Source organism: Squalius cephalus (genome assembly GCF_949319135.1).
Source record: "Squalius cephalus genome assembly, chromosome: 5".
NCBI lineage: Eukaryota > Metazoa > Chordata > Actinopteri > Cypriniformes > Leuciscidae > Squalius > Squalius cephalus.
Genome location: NC_137126.1, coordinates 38,517,670 through 38,534,668, shown reverse-complemented (window position 1 = coordinate 38,534,668; position 16,999 = coordinate 38,517,670). Strand labels below are relative to the sequence as shown.

The window sequence follows — 16,999 nt, the reverse complement described above, 5'->3', positions numbered from 1 at the left end:
TGAGCCCGGCAGCAGATAAAGACAGACCTCACTTTCAGATCTTTTTCTCTCTCATTCCGACTTTAATTTTCCAAAGTCTCTTTCCTATGCATTACTATGTGAGGGATTGTAAAAAGGTAAGATCAGGTCTAAACATCAAAGCATTCAGATTATGTTCCTGTTTCCTCACCGGCTGTCTAATACACACACACACACACACACACACACAATGCAGAATCCATCATAAATCAGCTCCCAAATCTCTCAAATGTTCTTTCAGCCTTTCATTTTAAAATTGTCTCTTTCTCTTCTTCCGTGCATGACAGTGTTAGATTGTAGAGTAAACATCAAAGCATATATAGATTATGTTTGTTTCATCTCTAGCTGTCAAACACACACGTATACCAGTGGTGTTTTCGCTGTTCTCTGTTTCCCTAAGGAGGCAATATAAAAAATGTATATAATGTTCACAATCATTTAATTAAACTAAGCCTGAATGGGTCAAACTGGTGAAAAAGGACAGACTAATGACACTCAGACATCACGTTCGGTCAAACGGTGTCAGTGTTTAACCAGCACTCAGCTTGGTTAAATTAAAGCATCACCTCCATGTCTATGATCATCATGACACCTGCTGTGTTCACAGAGGATTTGATAACTAATGGTCTGAATTGAAGGTGAATTTTAACAACAATGTTAGCTAAAAACAGTTGAAAGACATAAAAGACATTATTTTTGCATTGTTATGAGTTAATTTTTTTTTTGCATTATTATTAGTTCATTATTTTGAAGCGGGGGGGGGGGGATTTCCATCCACATATTTTTATGCAAATACTGGGATATCAATTAAAAACATTTTTGATGATAAATAATTTTATACCGATAATTTTTTATTCGGTAAGAAGACGTGCACATAAATTATGATAGAAACAAATTTATCTCAATTGTTTCCTGTAATTTAATTTGAGTGAAAAATCTGAAAAACCATAAAACCATATAAAAACATACCATGCAACAACAAAATGTAATCTATTTTCTGATTTTCACGCAAATTCAATTTACAGCTATGAATATGGCTTTTGATGAGATTATAATAATAGTATATTTATATTACCATACAACATTTTTTTTAGTTGCTTAAGAGTATATGCAATGCTGTTCATTAAACCTGTAGCTACATTTAACATTTGGCATATGCATGCTTTTATAAACGCTCGACTGTTTGAACTACAGGAATGTGCAGTGCAACAAATTTGGTGTATAAACAATTTTCACTCAGAAATTGCTAGTAAGTTTCACAAACAAATACAAAGAAATGGCAAGTAACAATTACACATGAAATTTTGAAGTCGGAAAACTGAAATATTATTTTCTTTCTCTAATAATCGTTGATTTATTTACTTCTTTGAAAAATTACTTTTTACAGTGTATATAAGCATCAAGTTAAAGTGAAATTTGACAAAATTGTACATTGGACCGAAAAGCAGAGGGAAACGTGCCTCCTCATGTCACAAACTCACCACAAGCCACTGACACTGATATATATATCTGTATATATTATATATATATATATATATATATATATATATATTTTATATATACTATATATATATATATATATATATACACACACAGCATCATAAAAGAGTTCCCAAATGTCAAAGACACATGAGTGTTTTACCCCTGTCTCATTCTTGTCTTTTCTACCTCTCACTCTCTCATCTTCATTTCATTCTTTTCCTGAGGTGCATTTCATTGAATTTCAAACAGCAGCTTGTCACTGCACCATATCGGAGTCAAAGGAACAGGTGCGTATGTGCGTATGACTAAAATTTCAATTGCTTTTTTTCATTTTGTTTGTTTTTCACCCCACTGTGATGCTGTGTTTGAATAGCCACATGAAGCACATTGCTCAGGTTTGTAGCCTTTAGAGAGCCAGCGCCTCTGCTCTGCTCTGTATTCCACCGCATGCCGTCCTCTGCTCTCCTCATGCTCCGAGAGAGATGGATCATTAAGGTCTAGCTGAGGAAAATCTCATTTATGAGAAGACACGGTTTCTTTGATCTGAGTGTGCACGTGTGAGTGCGCGGAGCTCAGAATTCATGGGTGGATGCATACATGTTTATCATGTTTTCTTTTTTTGTTTTTAAAAGTCTCACATCAGTTCCCAGTATTTCTGTTAAAAAACAACAACAACTCAAAGCCACCATGTTACCCTGATATCAACCCTTATTTTAAGGAATCAACCAAATATGATAGTCATTTTCAGAACCTCATGTCGTTCCAAAGTCTTTTTCTTCTGTGGAACATTAAATCAGATATTTGCAAGCATGTCCAAGATGTTTTTTTCCTGTACAAAAAAAAGCATAACATGGCCAGTTGCTGTTCAGCTCATTTGTGCATGTCCCTTTCAAACTTCCAGCCCGCTTACGAGACAAATGAAAGTCTCGCCTCTGTTCTCCAAGTTTGAATATGCACCTTTTTAGTCAACAACTCAAATTAGTCTAAACTGTCTATTACTCACACAAAGAGTTCTCAAGAGTTCAGAAGACTTAGTACTTTGCTGTTACTTTTTTTGTCATTCAATTTCTTTATATAAGAAAGAGTGATGTAAAAAGTCCAAAAATAATAATTGTGTTCCATGCAGTGCTGGGTAGATTACTTACAAATTGTAGTCAGTCACTGATTTAAAATGATATGACCAAAATTGTAATTATAATGTGATCTATTACAGTATGTGACACATTCTAGGTAATATAATTTGATTACTTTTTAATTACTTTTGAACTAACTTATTTATCATATTGATTTCAATACAAGGATAGTTTTGTACCATTTTTATTTAAAAGGATGAACTATGAATAGCCTAATAGAATGACAAACAATGGTATATTTATTCATAAGCCCATTTACATGAAACACCGTAAGTCATCCTTTGTCAATTTTAACAGTGGTAACTCCAAGCTGTAGTCAATCATTTTATCCCTTAAAACTCACCAAAATGACATATTTAAATATTTTTTCCTTGATGAAAAATTCTTCATGCCTTAAAATAACTTGAATGTAACTCTACACCCTTGCCTAATTTAGTATATGCAGTTCTACAAATGTGGAAATGAGCCCCGCCTCCACTCACTCACACCAGCTCAGAGATCCACTCGCTGATGATCACACGTTGACGTGATTGGTTACAAGGTTGTTTGTGACGTCAGAAACACCAGCGATTTATGGTCACTTTACCACAGTTCCTCTACCTTTTTCAAAATTTGCCTATTTATATACCTGTATCTTTTTTCAAGCTTTTGGATTCAGTTATCCTACCGTTTATTTGGGCTTACAAGACTCCCCGAATTGCAAAAGCGCACTTACAGAAACCCACTCAGATGGGAGGGTGTTTAAATGTGTTTAAATATTACTATTGGGCAGCAAATGCCAGGGCTTTATCATATTGGCAGAGGGGTATTCCTAGTGAAACTTTCTCTGTGGCTGATCCTCTAGTCTATGGCTTAGGATAGAGACATTTTCTCTTACAACATCTTGTCTCCCAGTTTTACTTTTCTCAAAAGTCTCTCCCTCAACAAAAATAATTGGTACTAATATTATAGTTAAAAATTCAATACGAATATTAAATCAAATAAGGAAACATCTTAAATCACCTGACGTCTCGATCCTCACACCCATCGCTAACAATCACATGTTTAGACCCTCTCAGCTAGACCGAGGTTTTATTGAATGGAAAAGTAAAGGTCTGATGTCTATTGGGGACCATATAGATGGTAAATTTGCATCTTTTAGCCAATTGCAATCTGCATTTAATCTTCCAAGGTCCGACTTTTTTCGATATCTACAAGTGAGACATTTTGTTCAAACGGTTATTCCACAATTTATTGACAAACCAGAGTTTAACACATTTGAGCACACTTTTTTGGTAAATCCAAGCTCTAGACATCTGGTTTCAGGCTGTGTTAATTCTTTCCAACTGCCTGTGAACACCAATCATATAAAAGAAGCCTGGGCTAAGGATTTTGATGAAGAAGTGTCCGATGAAACCTGGAATGACAGTCTCAAAAAGATTCAAGATTGCTCAATAAATGTGAGACACAGGTTGATTCAGTTTAAAGTGGTGCATAGATTGTATTATTCCAAAACGAAGTTGAGTAAAATATACAATTCTATTTCTCCAGTTTGCAACAGATATAAAATAGAGGAGGGTTCTTTGTCACACATGTTTTGGGTTTGTCACAAACTGTTTAGTTTTTGGACTGATATATTTGATTTTTTTTTCAAAAGTCTTTCAAAAGGAGGTTAAGCCAGACCATGGTCTTGCAATTCTTGGATCCTCTGAGACATTGAATACTCTTCCAAGATCGCAGCAACGACCTCTATTGATGGGCATGACTCTTGCGAAAAAACAATACTTTTAAACTGGAAATCTTCAGACTCTCCATCGTTCAAAGCTTGGTTATGTGAATTGTTTCATGTCATACAACTGGAGAGGATACGTTCCTTGGAGTCCCAATCTCATCGCCAATTTCAAACTATATGGCAGCCCTTCGTAGATTTCCTCAAGTCTGAATAGTGTATAATTATTGTTCTCACTGTAATAATTCATCTAGGATTAAGTCTGGTTTATGTTAGTCCAACCCCCCTTGGTTTTGTTATGGTTGTATTGTTTGGTTTTCTTTGTATTCTTAAATTTGTACACTATGTAAAATCGAAAATAAAATATATATAAAAAAAGAAGAAACACCAGCGATTTCAAACTGTGTTTTGGTCAACTGTCTTTGGTTCACTGTAGTTTTAAGAAGAAAATACTCAGCATTGGTGTTGATTTATGAATTTGCACATGGTTTGTCTTAAAGCATATTAAAAACACCACATGTAAGGGATAATGTAGAGCAAGGCGGTTGTTATAGCGAATACAACCCTGACAGGCTGATCAGGAATCAGCCTGAAGGGGTTGTATTCGCTATAACAACCGCCTCGCTCTACATTATCCCACTTATTACATGGCTACCTACCAAATAAATCAATTACTTGACACAAAATATTGATTTAAAAAGGAGTTTATTGATTTAAAAACGATTGTATTGCTTCCGCTAAAGAAAATAGTCCGTTCCGTCTCTACGGTTAGAATCCTGCGTCCATAGCAACGCTCTGTTTTTCATGGCAACGGTGTGTTATACTTAGCAGCGGTCTGTTATGTAAGGGTTAATGCCCGACGAGGTGTCCATTGTCAGGTATTAATGGACGACGGCGAGGCGTGAACCGTCCGACATTAATACCTGACAATGGACACCTCGAAGGGCATTAACCTGCTTATACCATGGTCACTTGCCAAATAACACATTTTTAAAACATTAGTTTATATTTTAATTAGTTTTACAATCGAAATCTAAAGTTTTTACAAACAATAACTTGGTTTCCCTGGTTACGCCTGACGGTTTATTTACTAGGTGTCCTCTATCACTTTTTAATGGACACCCTGCAGCCAATCAGAATCGAGTATTCAACCAGACCATGGTATAAAGACATATAAACAACATTAAAAGCTTGATTTTCACCACAGGGGGACTTGATTAGGGGGGACTAAAGCATATTTAATATGCATGTTTTACATTGTTGGCAAATGTTTCAACTATGTAACAAGATATTTTTCAACAATGTAAGTTTTCAAAACAATTCCACACGTGTAATGGCGGGCATGTTGAAAATCATTAGAATATGCAAACTGTTTGACAATCATAGCAGTGGCCGTTTACATCAAAATCTTGAATGTGGCACACCTCAAAATTAAGTGTTAGGGGAAAAAACAGGATGTAAAAAAAGCTTATTTCTTCTAAATTAGGATGTTTTTTGATGTAAACATTTTTGATAACATTATAAGTGGACCTGTAAAAAAAAAAAAAAAAAAACAGTTCATGACCCATTTAAAGTGACAACAGCCTAATAAACCTGTTACTGTCTGTCATAACTGTTAATCAAAGAAAAAAAGACAAAGTTAAAATCACTCACTGTTGTTAGACTGAATAACTTTTGTAGCTTTAATAAGGATTACTATAAATACTCTATACTCTAAAAATTTGAGCGTTAAGTCCTGATATGTTAAAGGCACAGTTAAATGTGACATTTATTGCAATTGATTTATGTGTAGATTGTTTTAAGTTTTTAAAGCCTATTAAAATGTTAAAACTGATAGCTTTCAATTGTAATGTTGAATGGCTATAATTAATGGCTAATGATACTGTAATGATACTGTAATGATACTGGCCTTCATATAGTGCTTAAAAGATGCAATTAAACAAATATTTAAAATATACCATCTTTATGTTGTTCCTACATTATTTTGGAGATTCAATGTGAAAGTATTGCAATATAAAAATATATTAAACATTTTAATGTTATGTGCGATTATTCGTGATTAATTACAGAAACATTTGCGATTAATTAGTTACTTTTTTAATTGATTGACAGCACTAAAATATATTAATTCAAAGTGTTTCTACTGACAGAAAAATTGTGGAATGCCTGCATTACATGTAAATACGAAATGACAATTTTTGTTTTTAATGTGTTTGAAAGACAAAAGCCTTCCAAAGACATACAGTAGTAATACATTGCTAAATGACACACTTAGTGATAATTAAAAGATTTGAAATTTGTTGATTAGATTTGCAGTGTGAAGAAACTTTTCCTGTGGTCAAATGCTATGTGGCTCTCCATTTTACAAGTAATTATAGTTACATGTAATTATAGTCACCTGACTACAGGCTGTTCTGTGTGTGCAAATCCACATCACCTATAAATGTGGTATGCTTTTTTTGAAAGACATTTGTAAAAGATTAATTGGAGATAATCAATAAATTATGAACAACGTACCGCTATTTTGTGAATAATGTCATCAATTAATAAAAAAGTAACTGTAATCTGATTATGAGCATTTTAAAACACAATATAATCTAATTACAAGTACTTAATTATGTGATTATGTAATCCAGATTGCATATAATCACTTACTACCCAGCACTGGTTCCATGGAGGAAAAAAAATGCATATGGATTTGGAACAACATGAGAGTAAATGATAACATTATCTTCCTGATGGTGACAAAGAGATAGTGAAAAACCATCTAATGAAGGGGATTGCCATAGGATATTTCTGATGACTGCATGTTGGTGTCTACAGTGTGTTGTGTTAGAGTGTGATTTGGTGTGTTTGAAATGGTCAAACATACTGTAATAAAAATTATTAGCCATTAGTTTTGTGTATTTGTGTGTTTCATAATTATTGAGCTTGGGATAATGGATAAAAGTGCTAAAAGCATATTTTCGATAAGGAGAGAAGCAGAAAAACAGTTGCAGAATGTGAGCCGAGCTCTGGGCTCATTTTAACACAAAATGACAGTTAAAACAGAGGGACTATGAGATCCAATAGTGGCAGAATATTTGGAGAGAGCAGCACACTGTAAATTATGAAGGTTGGCAAGTTTATCTCAGTTTTGTTTAGCTTGAAACTTGGTTTGCCATAACTTAGAGAATGGGGAAGTTTTGTGGCATAGAGAAGAGTGACATTACAGTGTCACAATTCTCATGTGTGGAAGACTGCTGCTCCTCATCCATCTCTCTCTCTCTCTCTCTCTCTACCTCTTTCTTTTTCACCTTTCGTGTCAACACAATTTCCTCTCACGCAATCCTCCTTCAGGCTTTCCTCTCTTCGAGAGAATGGGCAATCGCTCCTCTTCCCTCTTAATGATTATCACGCAGTAATTTTAAACTTAATAGTTAGAATAAAGAGAATGTCAGAATAAAGAGAATTCATGACTTTTAACCATAACAAGATACAGGTTCTATCATGATTATTCAAAAAACTACCCATCCCATTTTTCATTTGCATTTCAGATTGGCTCTGAGATTCAGGGATGCATCAGAGGCAATTTTTACAGCTGATTAGCTATTTATAGTCCATTTGTCCTGCATCTATTTAAATACATAGATGTATGCTGGGTCTATATTGATTTAAGAACAGCACTTTCCACAGAATCACTCCCTAACCTTTCAAATACGCCACATATTCTGGTGATCCTCCTATTTATTGATCCATCCATCTGTCAATCCTCTTGGTGGATATTATGTACAGATATCCAGGTTATATATTAAACACGCAGTGTACTGTATCCCAACATGCTCATATTTACAACAAAATTTCAACATTAATACAGGTAACATTTCAAGTTATTACTGTTGAGAGCACTAAAACTTTCAAAAGTAAAACATTATAGGGATGCACTAATAATATTAGATATAATATTCAATACCAATAAGCCAATAGCTATTTTCATGTTATGGCTGAATTAATACTATTTGGCCAAAATAAATGTAAAAATAAAACAATAAAACTAATAAACAACTGTTTTAAATGCTACAAGTGAATTTAGGAAGCACAACAATATAAATGTAGAGTATGAACAATGGATAATAATTTTGAGATTTGCTAAAAAAATAAATAAAAAATTTTTTTTTTTTTTTTTTTTTTTTGTATAGCGCTTTTCACAATACATATTGTTTCTGTTATGATGCAGAGCAGGAAGCAGGAAGCAGGATCCAAATGCAGCAGTGTTTTTATTAAAAAAACTTGAATTATGACAAAGACTAAACTTGAACTATAGACTCCGGGACAGAACAGACAACATGCAACGTAACAACATCAAGAACTCACAAAGACTGAACTAGACACAGGGCTTAAATACAAAGGCAAACAAGCTAAACAAGATAACAAGGGGGCGTGGCTAATCAGAGACACCTGGGAAGACTAATCAACATAACGGGAGACAGCTAAACATGAAAAGACAGGGGAACACATGACAGACAAGAACAAGACACAAAACCCACACCGTGACAGTTTCAAAGCAGCTTTACAGAAAGTGCATTTCAGAAATGTACATAGAAAATATTGCATTTAACACTGATAAATCATTAAATTATTAGTGTCTTTAAAGATTACCTTTAAGAGAATGTTAGATGACAGGTGATCTAAATGTAAAATTAGGGTAAATAAGCATGCACAATTAAATCTCCAATATCAGCCAGTATTGGAAAAAAAAGAGAAAAATCTAATATCGTCATTAACCAGTATTGTGGCAATAATGCATCCCTAACACTTTCTCTTCATACACAGCTCGCATGCAAACATTAATTAAACATTAATTAAGCGGAAAAAAGAGTGATACTACAATCCAGCTATAAGTTTATGCAGCAAGATTGTGTATTCTTCCATACCATTGCTTTTGAAGAACACAGAACAACTTAGCATAGAGTTAAAGGAGTAGTTTCTTTTTTTTTAATTCTAAAAAAAAACAAAAATCATCATCTCACTCTCACTCACTGAAGCTATCAAACTTTAAAAATGATGCAAAAGTCTCATAAATGAACAGTATCATAAGAGTAGTCCATGCAGAATTTCCATTGTTTGCCAACTGGCGAATGTTTGTTCTACGGTTAAAAATGCAGAATCTTTTTTCATATGAAACCGGCACCACTGGAGAGAACATATCTTCATGGCTGTCACAAAGACTAAATCTAAATCATGATAAACACAACCACAATTATGAAACAAAATCTCATATCTGTTTCCTAACCTCTTGACACACATAAAAAAAACTTGACAAGCACGCACTGTTCTCCTACAATGTCAAGCGTGTAATCTCAAACTCCTCCATCTAATTAAAGACCATTAAGGCTGCAGCAGTTTGTGTTTCAGCTGATATACACACATACACACACTCACTCACTCAGAACTAATGATAATGATGTGTGTGTGTGTGTGTGTGTGTGTGTGTGTGTGTGTGTGTGTGTGTGTGTGTGTGTGTGTGTGTGTGTTTGCTTGCTAACGGTATAATTTTGATAGAGTTATTACACTGGAACCCTGCCTGTGCTTTTTACATTTGAACCACTGAAGAAATTCAACATCTCATCTTAAATGTCAGAACACGTTTAAATCATCTTCTGTGGCAGAACAGAAGAGGGCGAGAATCTAAAGATATTAAAGAAAGAGAGGAGAGATATTAAATTTACCCTAGTCAGAAGCTGAAAGCACATGGCATGGCATATAACTAGAAAGGCTTAAGCGATCTGATAAGAAAAATGAGAAAAAGATGGCAAGAGAGGCATGCAACAACATGTCAGTAGTGGGAAGAGTAAAAAAAAAATACTTTGATAAATGTCCAGTAATGCAAAAATAGTTTGAACATCAAATATTGACTTTACACAGGCAATGCACAGATGTTTAAATGCACAGCACTGCCAAATTTTAATTAGTTTTTAATGTTAGTACAGCCAACTTACCACATAATATCATATTTCACGTATAAAAGGTATATATATATATATATATATGTATATGTTTAAAGGCTTCCTACAATGCTGTAGTTTTAACTTTTTTAAAAACTTTAGTTTTAAAATGATTAGATTTTCATATTATTTATATATTATTTATTGGCATCACTTTACAATAAGGTTCAATTAATTAACACTAGTTAATGCATTTGGGTATCATAAAAACATTTTACATTTAGTAGTTTAGGTTATATGTTAATTTACAAATGTACTATTGGTCACGGTCAACTATTTGTTCACAACACAATGTTAAACTTGAACTGTTAAGACTATAAATGTACAAATTAACATAAACCAACATTAATAAATGCTGTAAAAGTATACAGTTAGTCCATGTTAGCTACTGCTAACTAATGTAAAAATATAGAACCTTGTTTTTCAAGAAACGCTAAGTAATAAAACAAGTAAGTCATTGGGTGTGTCTCAATGAGCTCCCTTGCTTCCTAGGCCGTGAATCAGTATATCGTGTACACAAATTCGGGCACTGGTAAGGATCCTGGCTCACTACACATTGGGACACTGGTAACTTTATTTCGAGTGACATGACAACGTCCTCATTGTACAACATTAGCACTGGTAATTATGAACAACTTTTTTATTTATTTCTTGTTACATATACATGCAACATTTTAGCTGTAAATAAATTATAAATGTTAGCTAGATTATGTTCATTACCTAAATATATTATATTATATAAATCTAATTAAATAATGTTCAAAAAAACATCTATCGCATGTCATTAGTAAATTGGCTGACGTGAATTATGTTTCACGCTCCAGAACTTCCATTAAGGGAAATTGTTTTACTTTTTAGGGAGCGAGCATTTCAGTGCACTGGAAGGATTTTGCGATTGAAACAGCACTTTAAATGGCCGACTCTCTGATCAGTGCCCTGACTACTGAACTATAGAGAGCTGATTGAGACACGGCCCTTTTGTCATGGCTGTGATTTACTGTAAATGCTGAGGCAGCTATCATGTTCACTTAAAAAAAAAAAATAATTATTGTGAGATCACAATCGAATTCTGACAATATGGCCCCAAAAAAATTGTGACAGGTTATATAATGTTCATGTCTCAAATAATAGCATACCACAGATTTTACACCACGACACATTCTGTGGATCTACTTAGAAGCCTGCCAAAGGTGAGGATGCTGCAAGCAAAATCCCACAGCAATTCTCTTCGGAATAAGTAGGCTACCTGGTTTTTGATGGCTTGCCTGACAAGTTTTACAGTAATTTCTGGATAACAACAAGACCTGACCTATACAAGGGTTTAATGTTTTATGTAAGCTTGGAAGTGCCACACAACAGATGCACTCAAACAAAAGGAATGGTTTTTGATGGCTTGCCTAACAAGTTTTACAGTAGTCTAATTTCTGGATAACAACAAGGCCTGACCTATAATTAAATTAAATGTTTCAAAGTTAAAAATGTTGGTATTGGAAAATATTATTTGAACTCCTTTATTTTTACATTAATGCTGTGATTTTATTTCAATATCTGTCATTAAAAAGTGTGTGTGTGTGTGTGTGTGTGTGTGTGTGTGTGTGTGTGTGTGTGTGTGTGTGTGTGTGTGTGTGTGTGTGTGTGTGTGTGTGTGTGTGTGTGTGTGTGTGTGTGTGTGTGTGTGTGTGTTCATTTATCCTATTTTTGTTAAATTACCAGAGGGGAGAGTGAAGTGTGGTCCAATAAAAAAAATGCATTAAACATGAAACCTGTCTTCCATGCTGTTTTATTTTCAGTTTATCTTGCATAAATAACGGCTGCTCAGCGCAATTTTAGTATTAACCTGACATGAATGGAAATCAATAAAGTTTAAATAATCCTAAATAAGGAACGGGATTGGAGGGGAGCTATACGTTCTCTCACTCGGGGTCCCGCAATCGGGCCGCGTTAAAACCGAGTGCTCGCAGAGCAATCGGACCCCGATTCATGCCGAGGATCGGCCGAGTGTTTTAGCCTTAATCGGGCCGCTTTCGGCCTGCACGATTTTTGCTAGCTGGGTACAAGGGTTTAATGTTTTATGTAAGCTTGGAAGTGCCACACAACAGATGCACTCAAACAATGACTGCAAAAGGAATTGCAATCTTGAGCACCTGAAGAACTGGAGGTCAGTGGCTTTAATCTACCTTGATTATAAAATACTTTCAGCATCTCTTCAATACACTGCAACCATCTATGAATACTCACAAAGAGACAGAGTTTCAGTCAGTGGTAAAGCTACAGAAATCAAGGATACAAACTGTCTAGACAACTATAGAGTTTGACTATCTAGAGCTTCTATTATGTGGGAGGTTTGATTGATCTGTACAGCCAGGTCAAGGCTTTCTGATTACTGTCTGCTCAGCAAAGGATAAGACAGTGACAGTCTGTGCCTTCCTAAGAATTTTGGCTATGAAGAACATTTGTTCTTGTTGAAGATCAATGAGATAATTATCTGCCTATATATCTCAGTGGATAAAATAAAGCGGTATGCACACTGTTCCTTTGGAATACTACAACTTATGAATTGTATTAATGCATCAAAAAAAAAAAACAGTGCATACATTACTGTGAACCCACAGAATCAATCTCAATGGACTGAGGAATAAGTTCCGGCATAAAACTCTTATTAAAACAGATACAGCCACTTCCATTATAGTATCATTCATTACTTTGGAAATGTGGATCTGTGGATTCTTGATCATATTAGAATCAACCAAATCCATTTGATCTGTGGTTTAGGCTAAAGATGAGATGCCATTTTTACAGACATAAAGAACAAAATCTGAGTAGGAGACATACTGTTGGAGGAAAAGTATATAAACCCTTGGATTTTCTGAGGATTTTTGCTTAAAATTTGATCTGATCTTCAACTTAGAGAAAACATTAGAGAAATGATACATTTTCATGTCTTCACTGAACACACCATGTGCAGGGTGGAAATATACAGTGAATCTCCAGGCTAATGACTTGTCCAAAAGCTAATTGGTGTCAAGAGCCAGCTAACCTGAGTATAATCAAGACTGAAGATTTTAGTTAGAGACACCCAACCCCATTCAAAAAAATTTAAAAAATAATACAATATTGTACTGCCTGATGTACTGTAAACCATCTCAGATAGAAATCCCCCGGAATTAGCCAGAATTTTCATAACAATATTCAGTTGACATTTATTTGTATAGCGCATTTCACAATACATATCGTTTCAAAGCAGCTTCACAGAAAACGCATGTGTCTATATTACACAGTCACTGTTTCCAAGTAGATATACAAATCATGCAGTTAGCTAACAATGTATTAATTTACAGCAGAAACAATGAGCGCAGTAAAGTCATTATTACAAGTTGTAAATATTATGATTACAATATACAGAAATTTAGCATTGGTGCATGTTCATTCAGATGTCATTTCAGTCCCTGTAAAGTCTAAATTAAGTGTGTGTTCTGAGTTTGTCACACCACAGAAAAATGTGTTATTAGCCACCCAGCCAAATTTGAATAATCAAAAAAACAGCCAAGTAAATAAAATAAGCTATCAAAATCGTGAAAAAATTAGCAGTGGTATCTGCTCTCAAACGCTGGGGGCGTGTCCGCTGGCTTCGCTGAAACCACGCCCACTCGCGGGAAAGTCGACTCGCGGGCACGCACTGCCGATGATGGTGTGGTGAACATTCGAGTCCGGTTGAAGAGATGAGTCCAAGCTGCGTCAATAGCAGAGGAGAAAGACCGTGAAATCTAAAAATACGACTGTTATTGTGTCACGAAATGTAGTTTTAAGAGTTTCTCAGTCGAGAATGTAGTTGTTTGAAGCTCAAATATGTTGTTTATTTATTATAAAAAACACACTAACAACGAGAAATGTTTAATTTCATTCGGTTAAATACTAGTATATTAAACATATAAGTTAAAATACATTAATGACTCGTTATAACGTAGTACAAACTTCTTCTATAATAAAGTGATTTTGTATTATTTGTAACCAGGCACTAAAGCGATTACCCATAAAACGTGCTTTGAACCAATCGGATTGCTTGGGTCCTAAGCTCGGACTCATCTCTTCAACCGGACTCGATTGTTCACAGGGGGGCAGGGTTTCATAAAATATTGAAGCTTCCCCGGGCGCCGCCATTGATTAAGCGGACCATCACCTGCTGTTAGCATTCCATTGACTCCCATTCATTTTGGCATCACTTTGACAGCGAATAACTTTACATCTGAGGCGTTTAAAGACTCCATTTGTCCATTATTTATTTCTAAAGAAACACGAAAATGTATAAAAGGCTCCATTACCTTGTATCTTACGTTATGGCCCCGTAGATGCAGTTTTTGTAAAAATAGGCTAACGATTACGTCATAACCACACGACTCTCTGTCGCACAGTAGAGAAATTACCGTATGGACAGGAGGAGAAGCTCGCGGGCAACCGGGGGGACGTGGAGGCAAAATGACAAAATAATTAATCAGAATACTTAGCAAAAGTTGCTCCTGCTCCAAGCTCATGGACAGCTCCTACTCACACTCTCCATCTCTGCAAGTTTCAGAGAAGGGAATGATTCAGATTTCTCTTGGCACAGCTACTAGAAGACAGACAGGTTGCTCACATCACATCTACGTCGTCAAGCTCAGTTTGAGTCTGCGCAGTACGGTCAGCCATCAGGAAGAGTGCTTCTAATTGACTTCACTTTTCTCCGTTGAAACCTATGGGGTCGCTGTGTCAATTTCTTTTACTGTCTATGATTGTCCACCACAATGGCACCAGTTGTCGGCACAACAGGAGGATGAAGGCCGAGGTGGGAGATAGTCAGCTCGGCCGTAATTTTTTGTTTGTTTTTTTTTTTTCTTTTTATTTCAGACACATGAATAATCCACTAGTATCATTCACTAGTAACAGCGGATTATCAGTGAATCCCAGTCGTCTCAGACGAAAGTTTATAAAACTATCCTGTGTAAAATGATCACTAAAGAGGCGGGTGTTGGTGGTGATCCTCAGCTCTCCATCAAGGTGGCTCTTCACAAAATGAATCCACCTCTTGTTGATATGATCGTTGTTCGGAAATTTAAATAAGGCCACCGATCTGTTTTGTAAGTGATCGCATCCAGGTAATACGCATTTCCGTGACGAAGGCATAGCTAGCAAGCAAACTGTAGGCTGTAGTAAATAATACTGACCTGTCACTCACTCGCTATTGAGCGGCGAACTGATAGGAGGGGGCAGCCTCAGTGGCTCCAGTCAATCAAGTAGGGGCGTGTCCAGGAGCTCAGGGACTCCAGTCAGTGCGTCAGAGCCCCCGTTTTAGCCCCGCCCAAAAAATTGAAAAACTGTTTAACGGTCTAACTCCACAATTCAGTACTTCACAGTTCACAGTCTTTGTAATATGTTTTAGCAATACATTTCTAACATTTATAATGTGTTGTTGTGTTCAGATTTTTTTTTTTTTTTAATTGCCTTTACAGGGACTTTAATTATTTTCAAGATATGCCAAGAAAACCAATAAATGGCAAATATAAAAGCTGTATGCTATTTTGTCAAAATAAATAAAAAAATATTACACTATTAGGTATTACAAACTTACAATACCCAGTATGATTAGCAAATGAATGCCAGCTTGCAGTCAATTGTAAAGAGACAGGGTTTAAGCAGACTTGATTGGATAAGTCCATTACCAGAGAGAAGTCTGTCGTTCTCACTGGAAGATCGCGTTGACATTAAACATTATGAGCAAGAAAAAATAATTAAAAAATGTATTAAATATAAATCATACACAATTATATCTATATCATGCATTTATAAAATATAAAGGGTGAATTTTCATAGCATAGTGACTTAAGCTTAAGATTATTAGTGTTTTAAAGATGCTTTAAGTCTCTAATCTCAGAACAACTTAAAAGCATAAAATTGGAAAGGCTTACAAAAGCTCCTCTAAAAGTCTTGATGTTCAGTCTATGCTTAGACAATTGGATGAAGTTCAACACTTTTGCTACTCTTGCAAATATGACTCAATCATGTTAAGAAGAATCCTTGAGTGTCAATCAAAGACTTCAAGAAATCTCAAGTACATGCTCTCTTTTGACAAGTCTACGAAATGTAAAACACTAAACCAGAACATAAAAAAGAATTGCAAAAAAATCCAGGTCCAGGCACTCAGTGGAATGCAAAAGGTAAAACAAGAACAGTTCATGGAGCAAGCACTGCTGTCCAAAAAAAGTGCTGAAAGTCTGAAGTTCGCAAAAGAGCATCTGGATGTCACACAGCACTATTGCCTAAACATTCTGTGGACCGATTCAAAGTTTAGGTGTTTGTGGGGGGGGGGGGGGGGGGGACACCTAACACTATCAACATTCAACACACAATGCTATCATATTCAAACCTCACTGAACTCTGAAGGCGATCATGGAGGTGGGTTTTCTGTGTCAGGACCATGACATCTTGCTATCATCGACAGAAAAATTAATTCCCAAGTTTATCTGGGCATTTTACAGGAGAATATAAGGCCATCTGTCCACCAATTGAAGCTCAACAGATGTTTAGTGATGCAATGAGACAAAGACTCGCAGCACAGGAGTAAATCAACAACAGAAAGTATTTCGACATAAGTAAACATGCCTTCTGTTGATGCCCAGTCACAGCCCTGACCTCCACCTGAT

General features: G+C 35.4%; 1 protein-coding gene across 1 annotated transcript in view; it reads right to left on the bottom strand.

Moving 5' to 3' along the window:
• Positions 1-12,524, bottom strand: part of tenm1 (teneurin transmembrane protein 1) — a 180,760-nt gene extending 168,236 nt beyond the window's left edge. Inside the window, exon 1 of the mRNA XM_079870528.1 lies at positions 12,503-12,524. The gene's annotated coding sequence lies outside the window, so the exon portion shown is untranslated. The remainder of the gene's footprint in view (positions 1-12,502) is intronic.
• Between the last annotated feature and the right edge of the window lie 4,475 nt (positions 12,525-16,999).